Genomic DNA, 22,328 nt, shown 5'->3' on the forward strand with positions numbered 1-22,328 from the left:
TGTTCCATAATGTGTAATGGGCATAACTGTGTGTTCCATAATGTGTAATGCCTCCTTTTTATGAGGCCACGCCCCCTTTTCAATGCGCGGCTTAGCAGCGCAAGGGTCCCACCTACTGCAGGTGGGCCTGTGTGCTCAAAATGCCAGGGAGGATTTCTGGTCCCAGTCCGGCCCTGCTTATGTGCCTATTAGAAAAAATGGGAGGGGGGTGGTCAATTCTCTTTTTGGCACAGGGAACTAAAAAGTCTAGTTACAGCAGCCCTGTCCAAACTATGGCCCTCCAGCTGTTGTGAAACTACAAGTCCCATCATGCCTTGACACAGTTTTGCTATTAGGGAATGCTAGAACTATGGCAAGGCATGCTGAGATGTTTAGTTTCACTTTACATAAAGGGGAAAAGGGAAATTGGGAGAATGGAGTGTAACCGCACAGGTATGTATGTGGATTTGGTAGTCTGTGGGAACTGTGAAAACTGACTAGGACTTTGAAAAGCAAGGTATGTGAGTCCCCGAACACTATTTGTTTTTTTTTGGCCAGTTAGTGCCTAGTTGTGGGACAGTCAGTGGTGCACCCCGGAGTTAGGATAGCAATATGTTTACTTGCCAAGAGAGGAGGAGAAAAAAAGAAAACTCTGGGTTGGGGCACCCTTATATCACAGTTACTTGAGGGTGTTTCTGATACGAAGTAAAATAACAAAACTTTAATAGGTATTACACATTAAGCGACACAACGCAAAGCCCATTACGCGACACACCACAAAGCCCAATACACATTAGGCGACACACCGCAAGGCCCATTACACATAACGTTACGCACCACAAAGCCCAATACACATTCCGCGCGTGTATTGGGCTTTGCAGTGTGTCGAGCAATGTGTATTGGGCTTTGCGATGTGTTGCGCAATGTGAATTGGGCTTTGCGGTGCGCTGCGTAATGTGTAATGGGCCTTGCAGTGTGTCGTGTAATGTGTATTGGGCTTTTGTGGTGTGTCGTGTAATGGGCTTTGCTTTGTGTGGCGTAATGTGTATTGGACTTTACGTTGTGTTGCTTAATGTGTAATGGGCTTTGCTGTGTGTCGCGTAATGTTCATAGGGCTTTGCGGTGTGTAGCGCAATGCAGGGTTGCCTACCCTCCCGGAATGTCCGGGAGGGTCCCGGAAATCGGGTCCCCCTCCCGCCCCCCCCGGAAAGGACGGCAACCCTCCCACATTGTCCTACCTCTCCGGCGGAGAGGGGGTCCGTGGGGGGTTCGGTGGGTCAAATGACGCGATCGCGTCACTTAAACCCCGCTCCCCGCAGTGCAATGCATAAAATACCGGCATTGCAGCGGGGGGCGTGGCTAAAATGACGCGATCGCTCTAGCCACGCCGGTAAACGGCTCATCACAGCCATGGCTCCGCCCCTTTTCCCTACCGGCTTTGGGCCAGCCCCCCTGCCATGCTGAGCTGGCTGCTCTCTCCCGGAGAGAGCAGCCAGAAAGTCGGCAACTATGGCGTAATTTGTATTGGGCTTTGCGGTGTTTAGCGTAATGTGTATTGGGCTTTGAGGTGTGTCGCCCAATGTGTATTGGGCTTTGCGGTGTGTTGCCCAATGTGTATTGGGCTTTGCATTGTGTCGCTTGATGTGTAATGGGCTTTGCGGTGTGTTGCGTAATGTGTATTGCACTTTTGCCATCGTTCCCTAGTGCATTGTGCAGGCAATGTATAGGTCACCCCTCCCTCCCATCAGCTCTGTTCTTCTCTGGGGTCCTGAGCCTAACACTCAGTTACAAGCCCCGCCCTCAGACTACAAGAGGAGCTGCTGCTGCTGCATGTGGATTGTGGACTGGGACTGTGTAAGTAGTTCTATAATGGCTACTTGATGTACAGCACCTGATAAGAGTGAGTGAGTATATACTGTATTGTGCGTGTATATGTGGTTGTGTATAGTTTGTACTGTACTGTGGTGCATGCATATGTACTGTATGTGTGTAGACTCGTGTACTGTGTGTATATATGTGGTGGGGTGTGTACTGTGTGCTCAAAATGGGAACATTGTGTACGCCAAAGACAGGCTGCAGTGTGTGTGTGTGTGTGTGTGTGTGTGTGTGTAAGATTAGGGTTATAGGATGCGGGGGGTGTGTATTGCTATGGTTATAGGCTGCGGGGTGTGTGTAGGTTAGGGTTATAGGCTGTGGGGTATGGATGTATGGTTAGGGTTATAGGCTGTGGGGTATGGATGTATGGTTAGGGTTATAGGCTGTGGGGTATGGATGTATGGTTAGGGTTATAGGCTGCGGGGTATGGATGGATGTATGGTTAGGGTTATAGGCTGCGGGGTATGGATGTATGGTTAGGGTTATAGGCTGCGGGGTGTATGGTTAGGGTTATAGGGTGTGGGTGTATGGTTAGGGTTATAGGCTGCAGGTGTATGGTTAGGGTTATAGGGTGTGGGTGTATGGTTAGGGTTATAGGCTGCAGGTGTATGGTTAGGGTTATAGGGTGTGGGTGTATGGTTAGGGTTATAGGTTGCAGTGTGGGTGTATGGTTAGGGTTATAGGCTGCGGGGTGTGTGTGTGTATGGTTAGGGTTATAGGCTGCTGGGTGAGTGTATGGTTAGCGTTATAGGCTGCGTGGTGTGTGTGTGTGTATGTGGTTGTGTATAGTTTGTACTGTACTGTGGTGCATGCATACTGTATGTACTGTATTTGTGTAGACTCGTGTACTGTGTGTATATGTTATGTGTGTGTGTATGGTTAGGGTTATAGGCTGCGGGGGTGTGTGTGTGTGTGTATGGTTAGGGTTATAGGCTGGTTTTTATTCCCACCAGATAGATCGGACAGATAAATCTGTACGTGTGTACGCACTTATAGACAGACTCATCAGAGACAGTGCTGTAAGGCGAATTTCTGACTAAAACGGTGAATCACCCTTTTCAATGACCAGATGGCGAATACATTTCAAGGTTTTTTTCGCCATGATTCACAGAGTAGCAATCACTATCTTTTTATGGTGAAGTGAAATGTGAACTTTTAAACTAAAGTGTTTAGTTTTTTACATTTGGTGTCAAAAAATCTGGAATTTTATTCTGAGGAGGGGCATGCTATTTTTATTCATGTGCTGTAATATATATATTTAATTTAAAAAAAAAATATATATATTTTTTTTTACACAGACCAGCCAGCAGGGGGCCGGAGCCGAGCCGCTCATTAGATATTCATATATTCACTTCACCCGATCATTACAAATGCATGATCGGGTGTAGTGAATATACCTGGTCCCCTGCTGGCACCCCCGGGGGGCAGCCTGTGCTGCCTAGCACCCGGGGAGCCCACCTCCCCCCCACAAACGTTCTGGGGCAGGCAGGGAGACTTCCATCTCCATGCCTGCCACCGTCCTCAGGCTCCCTGCGGCGTTCGCCGCAGGAGCTCAAATTCGCCAGTCAGGGGCAGCGAGCCCCTGACTCATTAAATACCGGAGCCGGAGAGGCTCCGGAACGCAGCGAGCAGTGGCGAATGTGCAGCGAATCCTAAACAGGATTCGCTGCACGTCGCCGGTATTCACATTGAATACCGCCCTAAGTGTACCGCGTCTCCTCGCTGTGCTCGGCAAATTATTTTATTCTCCCTCCACACCCTAGTGGATGGTAGGGCATGAAATACCGCCTGTCGGCACATGTTGGCTGAATTTTAATTTTTTTTTTAAATGCATGTCTACCTTAAGACCCCGTCGACCTTTTATATTTTCAGGCGCCTCCTAGCCATTCCGGTAGATTAGGCAAGCCAGTATACAGTACACGTACTGTGTTTGTAATGGATACTTGTGTTTTATAGGCACAAAAAGACCGAGGACACCTGCACCAGATGAAGAGGCGACAACATCTAAGAGGTCCAGGAAATGAGGAACCACATAATACCCTGATAACCACCCACATGTCATCGTCCTCCGTATCCATCACGGACATGCCTGATGTAACAGCTGCACGTGGGCCTGGCAAATTCCATCTGGTAGTTCTTTATCTGAGGAGCATTGGTGCCTTCGATCCTGGATTCAGCCATGTAACTACATCAGCCTACCAGATTCCTGCATTCTGATGTGTCCAGAGGAGTAGCTAGGTGACATGGTGCCTGGAGCAACGGTATGTCCCCCCCCCCCCCCTCCCCCCCAGTTATTTTTCCTTCTTATAGTAATGCTCCTTACACTTGATGCCACACGTTACAGAATATACCACACCGTATTGCTCATTACACATTATGATGCACGCCGTAATGCATAGTAGGCATTATCCCACATACCGTAATGCTTAAATAACTTTATGCCATATACCATAATGCTTGTTGTACATGCCACACATCATAATGCTTAACTTTATGCCACACACCATAATGCCCATTGTACATGCCACACATTATAATGCTTAATTCACTTTTATGCAACACCGCAATGCTCAATACATATTATGCTACACACCATAATGCTTTAGGGTAACGCTATACATGCAATGGTGTAATTATACATTTTGCATACCCCATGGCATTTTAGTGGCACTTACACATAATGCACCCTGTAGTGCTGCTTACATTCATAATACCCCCTGTAGTGTCACATACAAATATAATGCGCCCCCCCAGCAGTGCTACAATATACACATAATGGTCCCAGTAGTACCACTGCGTTACACACATAATGCCCCCACTAGTGCTGCTTAAACGCATAATGCCCCTGAAGTGTCACTTACCTATATTCTGGTTGCATGGGGTTCCACACCCTTTGCCCTAGGGGGTTACATGCCTGTGGCCAGGAATGATTGCATGGTGGTTACCCAGGGGGAGTTAAATGCTTGTTGCCCAGGGGGAGTTAAATTGCCTGCCCGCCGCGGAGGTGCACAGTCTCTGACAGCATTACAGAGACCCGGCGCCCCTCCAAAGATGTCCGCCACTGCAAAAGGAGACAGCCGCTAGAGGTCCCCCTGCACCGCTAACATCTGTCAGTGTGACAGATGCAGGACCTTTAGCGTGCGTGTCTTTTCTGTGGCGGCGGCCGGGGCACAGGGTCTCTGTAATGCTCTCAGACAGTGAGTGTGGTTTCAGCCATGTGACTACATTAACCTACCAAATTCCTGCATTCTGCTGTGCCCCTCATGGCCTTGCCTGATGTAGCATCGGCACGTGGGTCTGACCAATTCATTCTGGTAGTACTTTATCGGAGGAGCATTTGCAACTCCATCCTGGTTTCAACCATGTGACTAAAACGGCCTACCAGATTCCTGCATTCACACTCAAGGAGCAGACTCCTATGTTAAAGCTGATGTCATCTTAATTTAATTGCTGACCTTTTATTGTTTTATTTAACCCCTTCCTGACACAGCATGTTTTTGCCTTCCTGACAGAGCCCTTTTTTTCAAATCTGACATGTATCACTTAAGTGGGGATAACTTTTTTTTGCTTTTACTTATCCCAGTGATTTTGAGATTGTTTTTTCGTGACACATTGTACTTCAAGTTAGTGGTAAATTTTCGTCGATACAGTCTGTGTTTTTTTGTGAAAAATACCAAAATGTCGGAAAAAAATGGAAAATTTAGCAATTTGCAAAATGTTAAATTTTCTGCTTGTGAGACAAATAATCATACCACTCAAAATAGTTAATAACTAACATAGACCATATGTCTACTTTATGTTTCCATCATTATTTCAACTTCCTTTTAATTTTTTTGGACACTAGGAGGCTTACAATATGAATAGCAAATTTTCAAGAAAATTTCAAACACTGATTTTTTTAGGGACCAGTTCAGTTCTGATGTGACTTTGAGGCACTTGTATGTGAGACACCCCCATAAATGATGCCATTTCAAAAACTGCACCCCTCACAGTATTCAAAACAGCATTTTGGAAGTTTGTTAACCCTTTAGGTGTTTCACAGGAATTAAAACAAAGTGTAGGTGAAATTTCAAAATTTCATTTTTTTTGCAGATTTGCAATTTTAATACATTTTTCTAAGGAACACAGTACATTTTACTAGAGAAATGTGACTAAAAATTGATTCCCCCAATTCTTTTGTTTTCATAAATATCCTATATGTGGCCCTAGTGTGCACGTTGACCAAACCACAGGCTTCATAATAGAAGGAGCACCTACTTGATTTTGGAGCCTCCTTTTTATGAGATTATTTTTTAGGCACCATGTAGGTTTCTAGGCACCATAAGATGCTAAAAGTTAGGAACCCCCCCACAAGTGACCCCATTTTGCAAACTACACCCCTCAGGGAATTCATCTAGGGGTATAGTGTACATTTCAAACCCCCAGGGGTTTCACCAATTTTGATACAACTGGGCAGTGAAAATGAAAAATTACATTTTTTTACACAAAAATGCAGTTCTGGCTCCAAATTTTTCATTTTCATAAGGTATGAAGGAGAAAAAGCACCCCAAAATCTGTGCCCCAATTTCTCCCGAGTATGGCAATGCCTCATATGTGACCAAAAAATACCAGTTGGGTGCATGGCAGGACTCAGAAGGGAAGGAGTGATTTTTGGTGGTGGAATGTTGGTGGGTGCTATGTCGCATTAGCAAGACCCCCAAAGCACCAATACAGTGGAACCCCCCCACAAGTTACCCCATTTTGCAAACTACACCCCTCAGGGAATTCATCTAGGGGTATAGTGTACATTTCAAACCCCCAGGGGTTTCACCAATTTTGATACAACTGGGCAGTGAAAATGAAAAATTACATTTTTTTACACAAAAATGCAGTTCTGGCTCAAAATTTGTCATTTTAACAAGGAATGAAGGAGAAAAAGCACCCCAAAATCTGTGCCCCAATTTCTCCCGAGTACGGCAATGCCTCACATGTGACCAAAAAATACCAGTTGGGTGCATGGCAGGACTCAGAAGGGAAGGAGTGATTTTTGGATTTTGCAGCTCAGATTCTGGTGGAATGTTGGTGGGTGCTATGTCGCATTAGCAAGACCCCCGAAGCACCAATACAGTGGAACCCCCCCACAAGTGACCCCATTTTGCAAACTACACCCCTCAGGGAATTCATCTAGGGGTATAGTGTACATTTCAAACCCCCAGGGGTTTCACCAATTTTGATACAACTGGGCTGTGCAACTGAAAAATTACATTTTTTACACAAAAATGCAGTTCTGGCTCCAAATTTGTCATTTTCACAAGGAATGAAGGAGACAAAGCACCCCAAAATCTGTGCCCCAATTTCTCCCGAGTATGGCAATGCCTCACATGTGACTAAAAAATACCAGTTGGGTTCATGGCAGGACTCAGAAGGGAAGGAGTGATTTTTGGATTTTGCAGCTCAGATTCTGGTGGAATGTTGGTGGGTGCTATGTCGCATTAGCAAGACCCCCGAAGCACCAATACAGTGGAACCCCCCCACAAGTGACCCCATTTTGCAAACTACACCCCTCAGGGAATTCATCTAGGGGTATAGTGTACATTTCAAACCCCCAGGGGTTTCACCAATTTTGATACAACTGGGCTGTGCAACTGAAAAATTACATTTTTTACACAAAAATGCAGTTCTGGCTCAAAATTTTTCATTTTCACAAGGAATGAAGGAGACAAAGCACCCCAAAATCTGTGCCCCAATTTCTCCCGAGTATGGCAATGCCTCACATGTGACCAAAAAATACCAGTTGGGTGCATGGCAGGACTCAGAAGGGAAGGAGTGATTTTTGGATTTTGCAGCTCAGATTCTGGTGGAATGTTGGTGGGTGCTATGTCGCATTAGCAAGACCCCCGAAGCACCAATACAGTGGAAGCCCCCCACAAGTGACCCCATTTTGCAAACTACACCCCTCTGGGAATTCATCTAGGGGTATAGTGTACATTTAAAACCCCCAGGGGTTTCACCAATTTTGATACAACTGGGCAGTGAAAATGAAAAATTACATTTTTTACACAAAAATGCAGTTCTGGCTCCAAATTTTTCATTTTCACAAGGAATGAAGGAGACAAAGCACCCCAAAATCTGTGCCCCAATTTCTCCCGAGTATGGCAATGCCTCACATGTGACCAAAAAATACCAGTTGGGTGCATGGCAGGACTCAGAAGGGAAGGAGTGATTTTGGGATTTTGCGGCTCAGATTCTGGTGGAATGAATGGTGGGTGCTATGTGGCATTAGCAAGACCCCCGAAGCACGGTGAAATGATGAACCTAATAATCCATAGATGTGTGGTATATTTTAAAACACTCCTTTATACATAGGCCGGGTTTGTCGGGGCAAGTGTCACACTGGAAAATAGTTTGCTTTCTTATTCCCTTTTTATAGCAAACTTTGCACCTTTTTTGTGTCCTGCCCTTTTTTCCAGTGGAGGGGATTTCATCAGGAAAATGCTGCCCTGGTACAATACGGGGGCCAGTACTAGAAGTACTGGGGCCCTCTGCCTGCTGGTTCCCAAATATTAGGCCCTTTATGACTTCCTCTTGAAAGTGCATAAATGTCCCCCTCTGGCTGGTAGAACGGAATAGCACGTAAGCGTTATACAGTGCCATCTGGATGATATACACGGCCAGCTTCTTGTACCAGATTTTTGTTTTCCACAGGGCACTGTACGGCTTCAGTACCTGATCTGAAAGATCCACTCCGCCCATGTACCTATTGTAATCCAGGATACAATTAGGTTTTGAGGTGTGGGTACTGGTACCTCGTACAGGGACGGAGGTGGTACTGTCTCCGTGAATTGTTGTCAGTATAAGGACATCCCTCTTGTCCTTATATTTGACCAACAACATATTTTCGGTGCATATTCCCCTGCTTTCACCCCTTCTCATTACTTGGGCAATGTGCGTTTTTGGGAGGCCTCTTTGGTTCTTGCGCACAGTACCGCAAGCTGCTGTACCTCTTGAACCAAGGGCCTTAAACAGGGGGATGCTGGTGTAAAAGTTATCCACATAGAGGTGATAACCTTTATCCAGGAAGGGGTGCACTAAATCCCAGACAATTTTTCCACTAACACCTACGAGGGAGGGGGGGGCATTCTGGCGGTTCAATTCTTGAATCCTTCCCTTCATATACCCTAAACCTGTGGGTGTACCCTGAGGTGCTTTCACACAGCTTATACATTTTTATGCCATACCTTGCCCTCTTACTGGGAAGGTACTGGCGGAATTTAACCCTTCCTTTAAAATGTATAAGGGACTCGTCTATGCAAATGAATTTATCTGGGATGTACATCTCTTCAAATTTGGCACTGAAGTGATCAATGACCGGCCTGACTTTGAATAGCCGGTCAAAGGTGGGATCATCTCTGGGTGGGCACTGTGCATTATCGTTGTAATGCAAAAATTTAAGGATTTACTCAAAACGATTCCGGGTCATGGCCATACGGTAAAGTGGGGTGCTGTACAGAACATCTGTACTCCAATATTGCCTAATTTCTGGCTTTTTTACTATGCCCATATGAAACACCAGACCCCAAAACGTCATCATCTCTACTGCATCTACAGGGGTCCACCTAGCAAATGATGACGTGGGGTTTTGAGCAATAAACTGCTGGGCATATAAATAAGTTTGGTCCACCATTAAATTTATAAAATCATCAGAGAAAAATAATTTGAAAAAGTCAATTTCTCTGAGACCTGTTGAATCAAATTGGATTCCTGGGATGGCCAAAAACTCAGGAACCTGGGGCTCAAAATTGTCTGGTGGTGGGGTCCATACGAGATCAATTATTGGGGGGGGGTCTCAGCTGCTCTACGGGGGCGTCTTTGAGGGGGTCCCTCATCACTAGAGGAGGAAGAGGAGCTTAAGATGAATCCTTCAAATTCCCCGCTTGCCTCACTGGCTGTGTCAGAGTCAGAGGCAAGCATGGCATATGCCTCCTCCGCTGAATACATTCTTCTGGATGACTGGGATGACATTTGGGATGACATTTGGGATGCCATTTTTATTTTTGTGTTTCTGGTAGTGAAATGTTTCAACACGTGTATAGTGTAGGGGGGGTACAAACTTTGTTTCTATGTAGTGTGTAGTGTGTATGTAGTGCAAAAAAAAAAAAAAAAAAAAGGTCCTGCGCCAAAAATTGAGCACAGATGTTGGTCAGTAACGTCTGTCACTGAACAGCGCTCAAAGGCAACAGGACTTTGATCAAAAAAAATTGATCAAAAAAAATTAAAAAAAGACCCCACAGCACCCTCAAAAAAAAAAAAAAAAGGGTGATCAGTGATGCAACACTGATTACCAGTGAGGGGCAGCAGGTGCACAACCTTTGGTGCAACTGACAGTGCAACTGGCAGGTATATATAAAAAAAAAACCCTGCACCCCCAAAAAGTTGCTGATCAGCACAGATATACTGATCAGCACAAAAGGGGGGGTAGCAGACACAAAATATAGCACTCTCTATCACTCTCTGTCACTATCTCTCTCTATCTATCTCTCTATCTATCTCTCTATCTCTCACTATCTATCACTCTATGACACTGCAGCAGCACTGACAGTTATATATATAAAAAAAAACCCTGCAGCCCCAAAAAGGGGGGGTAGCAGACACAAAATATAGCACTCTCTATCACTATCTCTCTATCTCTCACTATCTATCACTCTATGACACTGCAGCAGCAGCACTGACAGTTATATATATATAAAAAAAAAACCCTGCAGCCCCAAAAAGGGGGGGTAGCAGACACAAAATATAGCACTCTCTATCACTATCTCTCTATCTCTCTATCTCTCACTATCTATCACTCTATGACACTGCAGCAGCAGCACTGACAGTTATATATATATATATATATATATATATATATATATATATATATAAAAAACCCTGCACCCCCAAAAAGGGGGGGTAGCAGACACAAAATATAGCACTCTGTCACTATCTCTCTCTATCTCTCTCTCTCTCTATCTATCTCTATCACACTGCAGCAGGAAGTCACAAGAAGTCAGATCCAGGAAGCATCCAGCACGCTACAAGCAGTGATCAGGTGATCAGGTAAGGTATTTGCAAGGATCAGGTAAGTATTTGCAAGGATCAGGTCAGTATCACGGCAGATGGGCACGGTGACCGCTCTGCACGCAATTCCAGACCGGAATGGCGTCTGCAGCGCAGTCACCGTTAGTTTAAATGTCGCGCCTTGGCTGTGATTGGTCCGTGGGTCCCACGGACCAATCACAGCCTTGGGGGCAGGTGGGGTCGTCGTCACCGATGACCCCCCTCATGCCCCCTGACGCCCGGCGGTGATTGACACCTGTGTTACCGAGCGTCTGATTCGCTGGTAACACAGGAAAACGCTGTGAATGGCTGTTCACACTGAACAGCCAATCACAGCGATCGCCGACGGGGGGGGCGGCATCGCAGCCCCCCCTGGGCATGCAGGGACATGTCTGCTGTCAGGGACAGCAGACATCGTCCCTCTGTCACTGCGTCTCTAGACGCAGTGACAGTTTAAAGTCATGACGTACATTTATGCCATGTGTCGGGAAGTACATCCCGACCATGACGTAAATGTACGTCAAATGTCGGGAAGGGGTTAATCATAAACACCAATCATTGTGTCATTTGGTCTATGCTATGTAGTAGTCATCTAATGTTATTATGTTACATTAAGTTTTAATAAATAAGCAAGATTATTTTATATTGGATGCTCTAATCATACGGAGTGTGCCGTTCATACCAGCACTACACATAAAGATCAGCACATACACCATACCTAGCTCACAAGGGTGCTTATAACTTGGTGGTGCTCCACCACATATCTATTGAGTGCCCCTACGAAAGAGTGTTCTTTTCTCCCCTCATATTCAGTACAATATGAAACACCTAAGGTCTGCGATTCAGAGATGTCAGACGCATTGTGCATATGGAACTGAGGGGTAGATTTATTAAGCTCAGTGAAGTGATAAACTGTCTTTTTTTATCACTGGCCAATCAGCTCTTACCTGTCATTTTTCAAACCAATCCTGTAGCTTCACAGGTAACAGCTGATTGGTCGGTGATGAAAACCAGACAGTTTATCACTTCACCGAGCTTAATAAATCTACCCCTGAGGGGCAGAAGTATGAAGTGTTAATATGAGGGAGAAGTGGTATCAGTGCACTTTATATGCGCTGATACAGATTCTTCACATGTATGAAGGGTCTGGTGCCTCCTGCAGCTATAAACTCTTACAGATGCAGAGTGGCGATGCCCTATCCCCACAGCAGGGACAGCTCTGTCCCTGCTGCCAGCTCTGGGTTGCACAGGAGATATTGTGCATGCCCAGAAGAACAGGCAGGGCAGGCAGAGACAGCACATCCACTACCTCAGTGTCTACTCAAGGGGACATCAATGCTTCGGCGCATGTTAATACATCTGTTTGGTGTCCCTTCCTACACATTGCCGTGTTAATTAGGAGAAGCAGGAAGTGTAATAGCGTTGCAAAAAGTGCTGCTATTATACATCTGACTCTGTCTCATGCAGGATACACACCAGAACCACTTGGCCTCAATCCCATCAATTTAGATCGAATTACAACCGATTGTCTGTAGATTGTATGTACATTGGTCATGTTTTGTCATTTGTTTAGATCCAATTCCGATCAGATGCGCATCACCTCTAGTCGTTTGGTCACTTTGTGGATCCTACCTGCAGCAGGTAGGATCCATCAATCCGACTCTGACCAGATGTCCAATGCATGCAGGTCGTGTTATTTTGAGTCACCTTTTTCAGTGACATTTCCAGAACACTCCCCCCGGCGTCATGTTTTTCCACATTGTAAACAGTGCTGGCGCAGCAGTGGTCCTCCTTCTTGGATCCTATCCCAATCCTACAACCTAGTATGTTTGCTCTCACAATGCTCTCCTACGCATGCTTTCTGTGGCCTTGATGTCCACTGATGCCACCAATGTATACTCTGCTATTTAAGCACAGTTTTTTTTACTATGGCTCAGGCACCTGACCATGTTATGTATTTTAGTAGGCCACAATGCTGCGTTATGCTCTGTGTACTAGGCCCCAAGCACCTGTCTGTGTGATTTGCAATGTGCATAATAAATGCAAATAATAGCAAATAATGTAATAAGCTTATATTAATATTTTAAACCCTGAACTAGCTAAATGTTACCTTAAAACTAAACATAAAGCATAAAAACTAAACAGTAAAACATGCTAATTTTTCTTTTTATATATTTATTTTAAATGTCAAATAATGTCATTTTTATTTTTTACTTTTATTTTTTTACAGTCAACATGTCCAAAAGCGCAAAGGAGCAGGAGTTTGTGGAGGCCTTTATTGAAAAATACCTGTCACGAGTCAAAGGAATATTCAAACAAAGAGAAAAAGGAAACAAACCCTAGAGGACCTGGCACAATACAGCCTCCCATTTCACCCGGAGGCCAATGCGTATTGGGTCTGGAAATGCAGCCAAAATCTGAGGACAGTGTTCCTCAAGAAACACAAAAAGATGGAGGCTTCCAAGAAATCTGGTGCCGGAGCCAACCAGCTGTACCAAACCTCGCTTTGGTACTATGACAGGATGACATGGTGTTGATGGTGGAAAATGAGAATGAAGATGTGATGGCGAATGAGGATGAGACTTCACCGTCTGTGTTGGTAAGTAAATACACACTATTAAAGTTTGTTGCCTATGGAATCTATTCCTCCTGCCAATCGACAGCCCCCACTCTGTTAAACTAAGCCACGTACTGCTCCCTGACCTGTTTGGCTCATGCACCCATGAAGTGTTGTGGCGGGGTTTGCACTACACTACCTCCTCTGGTAGATCTGGGTCTTCTTTGAGTGCTGTGCCTGTGTGGCTATTCAACTAAGTAAATTGTGCAGGACACAGCACGCTGTGACAACCCAGTCTATTGTGTCCACTCTCAGGTTGATGGCAGTGTGGAATTTGTGAAACCTGCCAGCCAGGATTCCAAAGGCATTTTCCACAACACAGCGTGCCCTGGTTAGCTTGTAGTAGCCTGATTATTTTCTCTTGGTTCAGTCCACTTTGCCCATATGGCTACATTACATGTTTGTGCAGGCCGAATGCCTCATCCGCCACGGACACGAAAACGAGATTTACGTCTTACCCGGTAAATATCTTTTTTCGAGGACGTCAGAGGCCACAGGCTTTACAATGGGTAGTGGAGTGGGAGAGGTCTTCCAGCACCCTAGAGGTTAAAACTTCACTCCCTCCCAGACAGCCAGGCTCCTCCCCCGCCTCCAGGCCAAGGAAGTCAGTTATTTTTAACAAGCCAAGGCAGGAGACAAGAGAGAAGGAAGAGAAGCACCATCCAGAAAAACAATCTGAACACATGTTGGTACCCTCAAAAGAGGAACAATATAACCTAATCGTAACTTAACTGTAACGAAAGTAAAGCAGGCGCGGCAGGGAGGGATCCCTGTGACCCTTGACGTCCTTGAAAAAAGAGATTTACCAGGTAAGAACTAAATCTCGTTTTATTAGTCAGGACACGTCAGGGGCCACAGGCTTTACAATGGGATGTCCTAAAGCAGCCACCTATGGGTGGGGACGTGCCTGTGCCGCAGCCAACACACTCTGGTCGAAGGTGGAGTCCTGGGAATCAAATGTGTCAAAAGCGTAAAAGCGCAAGAAAGTATTGGCAAACAACCAAGTCGCTGCCCTTCAAATTTCCTCAGCTATTGCAATGCCCCTAACAGCCCAAGATGCCCCCACAGACCTAGTGGAATGTGCCCGTATCCCCAAGGGAACCAGAAAGGAGGTGCCCATGTATGCCTGTTGACAGAGCAAATCCAGAGGGCAATAGTTTGCTTAGTGGCAGGCACCTTCTCTTCTGAAAGCCATAGATTCCAAAGAGATAGTCTGACTTGCGGAGCAGCCTAGTGCGGCGCACATAGATGTGCAATGCCCGGTCAACTTCCAAGAAGGACCGATCAGTAGAAGCTTCAGACTGTCTTAAGGCCGGAACGATAATGTCCTGGTTGACCTGAAAGCTGGACACCACCTTTGGTAGGTGAGAAGAGACTGTACGAAGAACCGCCCGGTCAGAATGGAAGACCAAGGAAGGGGACTTACAGGACAGAGCTGACAGGTCAGAGACTCTCCAGACTGAAGCTATTGCCAACAAGAAAACCATCTTCCAGGTGAGCCAACACAGGTCCACCGACCGTAAGGGCTCAAAAGGTCCCACGGGGCAACCGGGCAACAAATGTGCAGACATCCGGCAACATCGCCAACCGAGTGCCGGACGGGTTCCCGACAGTCGGGATCCCGACAATCATTTACCCGATGTCGGGATCCCCACTGTCAAAACGCCGACAGCCGGGTGCCCGACAGCCACCCACTATTTTCCCTCGTGGGGGTCCACGACCCCCATAGAGGGAGAATAGAATAAGTGGCTTGCGTAGCGAGCCACCATGCCCGCAGAGTGGCGAGCGCAGCGAGCCCGCAAGGGGCTTTTTTGCACTCGCCATGCTGTCTGACTCTGGCCAGTCGGGATCCCGACGTCGGGATAATGACTGTCGGGATAATGACTGTCGGAGTCCAATACCACACCCTCGACAACCGTCAAAGGAACAAGATGGACAATGCTGAAACTTGAACCTTTAAGGAAGATAAGCGCAACCCAGCCTCCAGGCCCTTCTGCAAGAAGTTCAAAAAACGAGAAAGAAAGACAGTTGTAGGCGGATGCACTCCTATCTGGAAAATCGGAATTTTTAGTTGTAGTATACACAATTTGTTTAAAAGTGTGGGAACTCCTACTACCGTGTTTCCCCGATAATAAGACACTGTCTTATTTTTTTTTTAACAACAAAAAAGACCATAGGTCTTATTTTCGGGGGAGGGCTTATTTTAATAGACATTGAATATCTTAAATATGCCCACAGTCCTCCATCTTCCACATGCCCCAGTTCCCCTTGCATAAACATGCCCCAATTCTCCTTGAAAACATTCCCCAGTCCTCCTTTCAAACATGCCCCCACATTCCCCATTCCTTTTATTTATGCCCCCAAACTTCCGTTATAGAGAGGTCATGTTTACCGTTTATTGACTTGTCCCTCGATGCTATAGCGCTCCGTGCTGTTCAGCAGCCAGCCGCGTGATGTGCGCGGCGTGATGTGCGCGGCGTGACGTCACGCCGCGCCTACCGCAATGCATCCCTGGGAATGGGAGAAGTAGCCGCTTCTGTGCTCAGAGTACAACACAGAGGAGCGCAGCTGAGCGGGGGTAGATTTTAATGGCTTTAAGTAAATTTAATGGGAAATTTCATAGGTCTTAATTTCGGGGGAGGGCTTATTTTGGACAAATGTTAAAAATCTGGGGTAGGCCTTATTTTTGGGGTAGGTCTAATTATCGGGGAAACACGGTATCTTTATTTTTGTTTTTCTGGTTCACAGGTTATAGGTTTGTGCTGACTTGAATTGTCAGTAAGGTAGCAGCTTGTTACACTGTCCTTACAGCATACCTCCCCGGAGCCCACACCTCTGTCTTGGTGGCGATAGACACCCTACATTTTTCTAGCAGTGGATCAAAGCATTATACGAATACAATTTCTAAATAAACATCCTACAATCTGCCTAACACGGGTTAGGACACGTGTTTCGCACTGGAGCTTTTTCAAACTAGCCACAACCTGTACCTCTACCTTCTGCAAGAAGGACAGAACCCTAGCCAGGCGGTAAGTCCTGGGATTCAAGCGGTGAGTTCGACACCAAGAAAAGTAAGCCCTCCAAATGCGATAAGCCCCCGCCGAGGAAGGATTCCTTGCCTTCAGCATGGTGAAGATCACTTTCGAGTAAAAACTCCTGGATCTGAACAGGGAGGTCTCAATAGCCACCCCGTCAAAGCCAGATGCCTCAAATCCGGGTGTATACACGGACCGAGAGAGAGCAGGGTAAGCGAATCAGAGGGGCAACTGACAGGACCTGCAGATCCGAGAACCAGATCCATCTGGGACAATGCGGAGCCACCAGAATCAACTGCCTTCAGCTTGCGGATCATTTGCAAGAGTAGAGAAAACTGCGGAAATGCGTACATCAGTGTGAACGGGCACGGGGCGGACAGGGCGTCCAACAGGTAAGTCCCAGGGTCGCGAGACCTGGACCCGTATAGGGTGAGTTTGTGGTTTTGGCGAGAGGCTATCAAGTCCACCTCTGCTAGGCCCCACAGTCGTACCAGCATCTGGAACACCTCCAGATGGAGGGCCCATTCGCCGGCATCCAGGGTCTGACGGCTGAGGAAGTACGTTTCCCAATTCAGGACTCCCATGATAAAGATCGCTGTGGGAGCAGGGACCTTCTTCTCTGCCCACTGAAAGATGCGGGATGCTTCCGCCATGGTGGCCCGAGTGCCGCCCTGGTGGTTAATATAAGCCACTTTCATAGCATTGTCCGACTGGACTTGCACCGGGTGACTCCTCAGCCAGGGTTCCGCCAGGCAGAAGGCCCGAAAGACTGCCCTCAGTTTAAGTACGTGGATGGAGAGGAGCTAGACCTCCAGAGAGGTCCAGAGGCCCTGTAACGACCTCTGGCAAGTGACCACCCCCCAACCACGGAGGCTGGCATCCGTGGTGAGGAGTGTCCACTGGTGGATCCAGAAAGGCCTCCTCAAAGGGAGAGATACCATCGACCCCAGGACCCTCATGCAGGTATCCACAGACACCCGCCAGCGGGAGAGGAGATACGCGATCTGGGACTGCAGAGCCAGACGGCGTTCCTCCAGGAGGTATATGCTCTGCTGAACAGTATCTTACCTGGCCCCCAGATGGACCATAGACTGAGCTGGTAGCAGGGAAGACTTAGGCCAATTGATGACCCAGCTAGGACGCTCCAGGAGATGTACCACTATGGAAAGGTGGGACTGGAGAACAACTGCAGATTGCGCTAGAATTAAAAGGTCGTCCAGATACGGGAGTATTCGGACACCCTGGTTGCGCAGATTGCTGCCGATCATGGCCATGACCTTTTTGAACACTCGAAAGGCGGTAGACAAAGGGCAGGGCCCGGAACTGAAAATGACGTGCCTGGATGGCAAGTTGCAGAAACCATTGATGTTCCGGCCAGATGGGAATATGCAGATATGCATCCTGTAGGTCCAGTGAGGCCATAAAGCCCCCGGCTGAAGGCCCAAGACTATAGAGTGCAAGGTTTCCATCCTGAACTTCAGGTATCGGACAAACTTGTTGAGCTTGGGCCAGAAGGATCTGTTTGCCTCTGAGTTAAGGGGGCGGGTACAATGACTCCTGACAGGAGCAGCTTCTGAACTTACTGTTCCAAAGACCCGCACTTTTCCAGGTCTGATGGGAGGCTCGTGGAAAAGAATGAGTTCAGTGGCCGTCGCACACCCTCAGCAGCCTACGCCGCGAGAGTAGTTGTCCACACAACTAAGGCCTTAGCCACTCAAGCAGATGCTTGGGCAGGCCGACCCGCTGCCCCGGAAGTGGTGTAAATGAGTTTTTTAGGAAGTTCTCCAGCTTCCGATCAGTTGGGTCCTTAAGGGACACCGTAGGAATGGGCAGCGTAGAGGATTTTACTAACTTTGCCATATGTGCATCTACTTTAGGGACAGTCTCCAAGGGGACTCTGTCTTCCTGGGGAGGGGGTAGAGGGAGGAAAACCGCTTAGGTAAGCTAAACTTCCTGTTAGGTACCTCCCAAGCCTCCCTGATGACCTTAGTCAAATTCTCTGATTTAGGGAATAAAACCAGATTATGCTTAGGGCGTTTGAATATAGGGCCCGAAGGTGCAGGTGGGCTCAGTGGGGTCGTCTAACTTAAGGACCTCTTTCACAGCTGAAACCAAGGCCGGCACATCAAGATGAGATGGGGGATCCTCTCTATCGCAGGCCTCCCCTTCGTCAATACCGTCGTCGATGGCTTCCTCTAAACAATCCTCATCCTGGGTGTCCTCATCCTCTGTGTCAGTGTCATGCTGACGGAGGAGCCTGGACGACGGGGGGTTCCTGACCAAAGCCCTGCCTCTATCTGCAGGTACTGAGCGCTCCCAATGGGTATCCAGCGCCGGAGGGACTACACTTGCCATGGATGAGGACGGCATCACGGGCTGCTGGGGCATTGCAGCTGAGACTATCAACTAGCTGCGCCTTCATCTGTGTGAGTGATGTGGTCCAAGCAGGCTCCTGTGAGGAGGCCGTAGGCATGAGCAGCGCCTGCGCATTGTAGCAGCTTGCGCATAAGGTGTCCTATACATAGTCCTGGGGGATAGGCCCGCATTACAGGCTGTGCATGACAGCAATGCTGGGGCCTCCACCCTCTTGGACTTGCCTCTATTGGACATAATTAGGGAAATACAGGAGGGCTATATGGTACAGCTTAACACCAAGTAAACTGGTGCACACAATACAGGCAAGCATACAAAGGCATACAATGCAAGAAATAATAGCACTGAGCTCCTGCAGCAGCTATGGCTGGCTGGAGCACGATACTGTAACCTGTGTCCCGCAAGAGAGGTACAGGGGGGACTTGCACAAGAGTCCTGACAGTGAAGGAGTGGACCGCTGGGTGGCTGAGAGCTTCTCCATATCCCTCCTCACGTGCATACAGGAAGGGATGTCAGTGGCGGGAACTCTCTGTGCAAAGCACAGTTCCCTGCCTACTGTTCCCAGGGGAGGCGCTGATGGTGGGGGGAGCCTCTTCCCCCTGCTAACAAATGGCCACCAGGGAAAAGCGTCCAAATACAGCGCCGATAAAAAGGCAGGGATCTGTCGCACGCTGGGCGGCCCCGCATACCGGTGCTGCTGCCCACAAACTCAAATCCCTGGTGGTCTAGTGGGAGTGGGTGGCGGACCAGCCGTCCACTTGTTAGCGCAGCCGGCGGTCCCCCCCGCCTAGCTGTTATAGCCGCAATGTGCCTCGCTGGCGGGGAACACCTTTCTGAGGTGTCCGATGTCCGTGGCTCACCAGTGCCCAAGGGCCGCTGCAGCTCTGGACCTGGGTGATGGAGCCAGCAGTGCAGGTGTCAGCATAAAAAGAAAAGTGTAGTTAGACTGCATAAAGCAGCCCCTCTACTAGGCGCATCTGGCTCCTGCCAGCACCCGAAAAAACGGATTTCCTTGGCCTAGAGGCGGGGTAGGAGGGGAGGAGCCTGGCTACCTGGGAGGCAGTGAAGTTTTACCCTCTAGGGTGCTGGAAGCTCTCTCCCACTCCACTACTCATTGTAAAGCTTGTGGCCCCTGACATGTCCCAAAGAATTAATTCAGCCCACCTTTAGTTTTCTGGACAGACACCAAGTTAAGGGTGTTGGTGGTGAGTCTCTTGTAGAATTTTCTATCCTTGAAAGTGCCACCATCCAAAGCATGCCCTAGCCTGCCAACATCCAGGAAGATGAATTCCTAGTTCGCATTAACCACCGCCATCAGTACAACACTGAAATAGCCCTTGTAATTGTAATAGAAGTAACCACTGTTGATAGGCTGGGCTGTGCGGACATGTTTCCCGTCAATGACGCCTCCACAATTCAGGAAGTTCCATCGCTTTTCAAACTCCTCTGCAATGACTTTCCATTCATTTACGCTGGTAGGGAACTGAAATTAAAAAGTAAATACAATTGATTAGTAACGGTTTATTTATTTTTTTACAGCAACACCGTGGCGAAATAGAACCACCTCCAACCACGGACCTGTCGATGCTTTCTGACACTCCATGCCCTGACAGATACAATAACTATTTTACATACGTGGCAGACTGTTTAAGCCACATGGCTCCTAACCAGCAACTGTCATTTGAGAGATTATGCAGCAAGCTGTTGCATCAAGGGCGTTTAGTGTGTCTGCAAAGTGGCACCAGAATAGTTGGCCTTGCTACTTCACCAGAAACTCCAGTGCCTACTCCCCCAGTAAAAAAGGAAAAACAGCGCTGTGCTGAATATTAAGAATACATTTATTAAAAATTATACAATACTTTGGCCAACAATAGACAAACAAGACTCACAACATATATGGAACTTATTAGTCCATTCCCATCTCTCCAAAAACTGGTTAGTGAGATATATATATATATATATATATATATATATATATATATATACGGAAACTTTGTTAATTGTAGCCAGAAAATAGGTTAGTTATAAATCAAGAGTCCTCACTTGATGTGCACATGCAAGGTTAGTAGAATATACTTAAGTTACTTTCCAGTCTTGAGGCAGTGATGGGGTATTCCTTAGGGCTTATAGATACCGTAGTGTTGTCTCCGACCGTTGGTGCAGTCCCTATTACACGGTCATATCTGAGATTGATTTGTAAGGTGTCTGTTTGTAGCCAAAAATTGTCCCCTCTGACCTCTCTACGCGTTTCTCTGCCTCAAACTTATCAGCGGCTTCCTCAGGAGTGGTATGGCCGCTTAATATTCAGCACAGCACTGTTCCATATTTCTTTTTCCTTTTTGCTTGGTCCATATTAAGGGGTTTAGGTAATTCCCCTTTTGGTACAGCTGCAGTGCAGAAAATCAGCACTCATTATCACCTTTGTTCCTACTCCCCCAGAGCCTGTACCAGGCCCTTCCCCCAGCCCATTTCCTCAATTACCCATCCAATCAAACCCCATCACATCCGCCTCAATCATCCAGCTACAGCCATCTATATTCTTCTTTCCTGGTGGACTATCAGGATTCTGTTCTTTTTGAAGAGTCTATTTTTCCTCCTTACCTTGCAGTACTGGTACTGTAGCACCGTTCACAATGGCTTTGCAGGTCTCAGGGATGATGAGGCCCAAAGCAAGCGGAGAAATGAAGGATCCAAACTTGAGGTCAGCCAGAAACCGTCCTGTTGCCAGTATCTCAGCATCACCACAAGCCGGTCCTCAGCAGGGATAGCCACGCGATCCTTGGTATCCTCAATGTGGGGAGAAGGTTCAAAGGTTTTGATAGGAGTACCTAAGCCAAAGAATGTTTATGTGCTTATATCAAAACCTTTTAATCAATGGTGACAAGGGCTATAGAGAATTTAGGGAGTCACATCACAGCTAAATATATAAACCGCAACAACATGACAAAACCAAAAAGAGAAGCCCTTAAACAATTAGGAGAAAATCATATAGTGATTAAAATGGCAAATAAGGGGGGGGGGGGGGGGTCTTGTCGTCCTGAACAAGAATGACTATACAAAAGAGGCCAATAGATTACTGGGCGACACGGACACATACCGGTTTAAAGGGGATCCAACTATAGACTACAAAAACAAACTAGACATATTCCTCAAAGGAGGGAAAGAGGGTATTCTGACTAAACTAGAACACGCCTTTCTAAAACAAAATCATCCAATAATACCGGTCTTTTACTATTTACCCAAAATTCATAAATGTACAATAATCCCACCCGGTCGCCCCATTGTATCAGGGATCAAATCACTCATGGCCAACTTATCCCAATACACTGATACCTTTCTACAAATTCATGTTAAACAATTGCCATCTTACATCA

The 22,328-nt window shown here is 47.0% G+C and overlaps 1 long non-coding RNA gene across 1 annotated transcript in view; it reads left to right on the top strand.

Annotated features, from left to right (window-relative positions):
- The window catches only part of LOC146035493 (uncharacterized), a 23,128-nt gene extending 1,173 nt beyond the window's left edge, over positions 1–21,955 (top strand). Inside the window, exons 2-4 of the long non-coding RNA XR_014460666.1 lie at positions 3,811–4,115; positions 13,160–13,528; positions 20,494–21,955. This is a non-coding gene — a long non-coding RNA (uncharacterized LOC146035493). The remainder of the gene's footprint in view (positions 1–3,810; positions 4,116–13,159; positions 13,529–20,493) is intronic.
- The last annotated feature ends 373 nt before the right edge of the window (positions 21,956–22,328 follow it).

This window comes from Crinia signifera, chromosome 9 (assembly GCF_055691185.1).
Source record: "Crinia signifera chromosome 9, ASM5569118v1, whole genome shotgun sequence".
In the NCBI taxonomy this organism is placed as follows: Eukaryota; Metazoa; Chordata; class Amphibia; order Anura; family Myobatrachidae; genus Crinia; species Crinia signifera.